A 5,677-nucleotide genomic window follows, 5' to 3' on the forward strand; every position below is an offset into this window, starting at 1 on the left:
TTATATAGATTTATATATATTTATGTAGAATTTTTGATTTTATCTAGTCTTATAGTGTTATATACGGTTATATAGATTTAAATATAGTCATGTAGAGTTATTGAATATTTTTAGTCATATAGTTTTAAATACGGTTATATAGATTTATATAAAGTTATGTAAAGCCGTTGATTATATATAGTTATATAGTGATATATACGGTTATATAGAATTATATATAGTTCCGTAGAGTTAATAATTATATGTTGTTATGAAGTGTTCTACACGGTTATATAGATTTATATATAGTTATTTAGAATTATTGATTTTATATAGTTATATAGTGTTATATACCTTATATAGATTTATATATAGTTATGTTGAGTGTTTGAATATATATAATCATATAGTGTTATATACGGTTATATTGGTTTATATATAGTTCTATAGTGTTATTTATTATATATTGTTATATAGTGATATATACGGTTCATAGATTAATATATAGTTATGTAGAGTTATAGATTGTATTTAGTTATAGAGTGATATATACGGTTATATAGACTTATATATAGTTTGTGACAATCCCCAAACTTATGCGCTTAGCGCCTTATAGTTTAGAGCCACTGAGGCGATTAGATGAACCAGTTTATTCTAGTGGTAGTTAAAAGGTTATTTAGATTTATATATAGTCATGTAGAGTTATGAATTATTTATAGTTATATAGTGTTATATACGGTTGTATATACTTATTTATAGTTATGTAGAGTTATTCATTATATAAAGTTATATAGTTATATATACGGTTATATAGATTTATATATAGTTAAGTAGTGTAATTAATTATATATAGTTATATAGTGTTATATATGGTTATATAGATTTATATATAGTTATGTAGAATTTTTGATTTTATCTAGTCATATAGTTTTATATACGGTTATATAGATTTAAATATAGTCATGTAGATTTATTGAATATATATAGTCATATAGTGTTATAAACGGTTATATAGATTTATTTACAGTTATATAGTGTTATTGATTATATATAGTTATATAGTGATATATACGGTTTTATAGACTTATATAAAGTTATGTAAAGCCGTTGATTATATATACTTATATAGTGATATATACGGTTATATAGATTTATATATAGTTCCGTAGAGTTATTAATTATATATTGTTATAAAGTGTTCTATACGGTTATATAGATTTATATATAGTTATGTTGAGTTATTGAATATATATAATCATATAGTGTTTTATACGGTTATATAGATTTATATATAGTTCTATAGTGTTATTGATTATATTTAGTTATATAGTGATATATACGGTTATATAGACTTATATAGAAGGTTATATAGATATAGGTTATGTATAGTTATGAATTATTTATAGTTATATAGTGTTATATACGGTTGTATATACTTATATATAGTTATGTAGAGTTATTCATTATATAAAGTTATATAGTGATATATACGGTTATATAGATTTAAATAAAGTTATTTAGTTATTAGTGTTATATACGGTAATATAGATTTACATATTGTTATAGATCGGATGTTAAGCAAGGTGTGGTCTCAAACTATTTTGAATTCTCCCCGAAAAATTTGAACTGCGTGCGTACATATATAGTAATGGCTACTGTTGTTTTTTATAATGAATTTATAAAATATTTAAATATAGCGAGCAAAATATTAACATAAAAGCGCTTTTAAATCTATGTATATTGGCTCAGCTTGGCTTTTCTCGGTTTGGAATCGGATGTTAAGCAAGGTGTGGTCTCAAACAATTTTGAGTTCTCCCCGAAAAATTTGAACTGCGTGCTTACATATATAACACTGATTACTGTTGCTTTTATAATGAATTTTTATTATATATATATAAAGTGACTGGAATCCATGTATACAAATAATTAAATTATATTAGGTATATTAGATTTTATGTTTATATGAAAAGCAATATAGCAGATTCAACCAGCCAACCAGAAAGTTTCGAAGGCGTTCGTTCGGTGACTTCAATTTAGTACGGTTAGCATTGTGGTTAAGACTGTATAATAGTGCAGTATATACATTAAACAAGTTTTTTACTGATGCGAATGATTGAAATGATGAGAATGTATGGTTGAATCGAGTATAAATAGAGGAGCTGACACAACATGAAAATCAGATCAGCATTTTGCCTCGCTTGAAGCAGTTTGTCTGATCTCATTTATTTTTTTTTTAAATTTTTTTATATTTATTTATTTTATTATATAGAGTTATATAGAGTTATATAGAGTTATATAGAGTTTGCATGTTTGTAGGTGGTATCTTTTTAATTTTAGGTGGGTTCTTTAACGGTTGCTCATACATACATACATACATCATGTTTGTTTGTGTGGTAGTATTTTGTTCTGTTTTACTCCTTTTTCTCTTTCTTCATGAGTCTTGAGTTAAGTTAATAAAGCATAGGTAGGTGAGGTAAAAATTAATTTATTATATAGGTAGGCTAGGGCATAAGGTAATTTAGTTACATAGGTAGGTTAGGGACTTCTATTCTTTTACTCTACTTAGTGGTGTGATTTTTGTTTTGTGATTTTTTTTTGTTTTGTTTCACATCATACATTCAGCAGGTACGCGGTGGTTCCTGGTTTTAGTGGGATTTTTATTGATTGAATGTGATAGTATGCATGGTTATATAGAGTTATATAAAGTTATATAGAGTTATATAGAGTCATATAGAGTCATATAGAGTCATATAGAGTCATATAGAGTCATATAGAGTCATATAGAGTCATATAGAGTCATATAGAGTTATATAGAGTTATATAGAGCATAAATCCTATATAGATACCTTTCTTTGCTCTTCTTTTCTCTTTTCTTTGCCGACCGGTCGGTTTCTTTGCGGTTATTTTTATTTAAATTGAATAAATAAGATTTTACTATTTATTTAGGTTTTTCAGGTTCATTTATCCAGGTTGAAGCTTCCAGAGGAGTTCATCGTGGACGATCAGAATGGTTGTGATGTCACGCTACGTTCGTTCATTCGATGGAAAAAAATGCACGCCCTGCTGGGGTACGTTTTACAGTTTCTTTGCGGTTCTTTTTTTTGCCAGTTGGCTGGCTTTTCCGGCGGAATTCACCGCGGCTCGTTTTTCTATTTTCATTTAAATTAGTCAAATAAATATGCTTTTTTCATTTCATCCATTTAATTCAGGTTGAAGCTTCCAAAGGAATTCATCGTGGAGGATGTCAGGCTACGTTCGTTCATTCAGTGGCAAAGAAGATACGCCTGGCTGGGATACGTTTTATTCTTTTTTCTCTGTTTTCTCTGTAATTTAACATTAAGTAAAAATGCTCACACGCACATACAAACAATTACATTAAGTAGCTATATAGGTAGGTTAGATAGGCATAATTTTAATTGTAGGTAGGATAGATAGGAAGCATCCAACACTAATGTAGTTGAATAGGTAGGCAGCGAAGTTTATCTCTTCTATTTTTTCTCGCACCCACATTACACGCATCAGCGTATTATACACACACACACATACACAAATACATACATAAACACATATTAGTATTTGAGTGTTATTTTATTTTCATTACACATTCTAATTTATTATTACTAAGGTTGAGAGTAATTTAATTTCATAGGTAGTTAAAAGCAATAATTTAATTCTAGGAACAATCTTGTAATTTAAATTAAATAAACGCTGTAAGTGTATCGAGAGGTAAGTTAGTTATTAAGTTTTACATTATTATTATTAGGTTGGAGCCCAAGGCATTACGTAGGTGGTGGGGTGGGTGCCAAAAGGCCAATGAATTGGGCTCTTGAGTTTTGTAATTTTAGGTAAGCTAGGGCCATAATGTAATGAATAGGTAAGTTAAGGCTACGTTGTAACACACACTCATTAATAGATTAAGGGTTTAAGTTTTATATTATTATTATTAGATTGGAGCCCAAGGCATTACGTAGGTGGTGGGGTGGGTGCCGATTGGCAAATGAATTGGGCTCTTGAGTTTTTTGTAATTTTAGGTAAGCTAGGGCTTAATTGTAATGAATAGGTAAGTTGAGGGTACGATAGCCGATAGACTCTGAATTTCGAAGTCTGTTGTCAGAGGTAAGCCTTGGTGGCCAGTGGTGTACCGGCAATGGTTTACTATCCGGACGGCAATGGTTTACTATCTGCACGGTAATGATTTACCATGCGGCACGGCCATAGTCTACTACCCGCACGGCTTCCGGACGGCAAATGGTTTACTATCCGCACGGCAATAGTCTACTATCCGCACGGCAATAGTTTTCTATCCGGTGCCCTGGCTGTCGGTGAACCTCTGTGCAAGGAGGAAGAATGAAGGGGGACTTTCGACTATCGTACCATTAACAATTTAATATAGATTAGTTAAGGTAATTGAATAGGTAGATAGGATTATTTTTATTAAGCAATTTGAGATGCAGGCACCGCTAAGCTTTCTGATGAGAATCTACTCTTTCTCTATCTTTCTCCATCAACACGGCTGTGTTTCAACAACAATCTCGAGGAGGACTGGCACCAGTTTTGGAGGACAACGTAGGAACCGGACCGCATTCAACATTCTGCCTTTGTCGAATGGACGACGGTAAGTTTTTTTTACATTTTACTTTATTATTTTAAAATTTTATTTATTTGACATTATTTTCATTTTATAATTTAATTTTTTTTGCTTCTAAGATTCTAACATTCATTTACCACTACGCAAATAAAAAAGTTTTGTTTACAGAATGATGAGAGGTGGGCAGTGGTGGGAGTCAGCACGTTTTAGATGGTGGTCTCATGATGATTTACATATGATGATGGTGGTGTAGGAAGAATCAGCTCGTTGGCTGTTCGACTGACACTCTGAAGTTTGGATGGTATTTTGTGTGCCGACCAGATGGTGGTGGTCGGTGCAATGGAAAGTACAGTAACGACGATTTTTGAAGTAAGGTTTAGTTTCGTTTTTCTCATTCGTTCATTTTATCACTCAACCTTTTAAATTATTCTTCTATTAATTGATTCGCTAATTCATTCTATTCATTAATTGAATCATTGATTTATTAATTAATTCATTTATCACTCATTCATTCAACCAATTATTCAATCATTCAGTTGATCATTTATTCGATTGTTCCTTTGTTCCTTGATTTACTAATACGCTATTAAAAAATGTCTACAGAATGATGAGAGGTGGGCTGTGGTGGGCATCAGCACGTTTCAGATGGAGGTCTCATGATGATCGTTCCGATGACAATTCGAAGATAACAACAACGACGGTTTTTGAAGTATGATTTAGTTTCTTTTTTTTATTTTTCTCATTCATTCATTCATTTTATCACTATTTTTCAAATTATTCTTCAATTAATTTATTCATTGATTCATTCTATTCATTCATTAAATTATTGGTTAATTAATTAATTAGTTAATTTATTCATTCAACCAATCGTTCAATCATTCAGTTAATCATTTATTCGTTCGTTCCTTTGTTTCTTGATTTACTACTTCGCTAATTAATAAAAACTTGTCTACAGAATGATGAGAGGTGGGCTGTGGTGGGCGTCAGCACGTTTCAGATGGTGGTTTCTTGATGATCGTTCCGATGACAAATCAAGATAATGTTAAAGGTAAATTTGTTTTTGTCTCATTGTACCTTTGAAAGTACTCGAATTTGAACAAAGATTGAGTG

The sequence above is a fragment of the Helobdella robusta genome, assembly GCF_000326865.2.
Source record: "Helobdella robusta unplaced genomic scaffold HELROscaffold_38, whole genome shotgun sequence".
NCBI lineage: Eukaryota > Metazoa > Annelida > Clitellata > Rhynchobdellida > Glossiphoniidae > Helobdella > Helobdella robusta.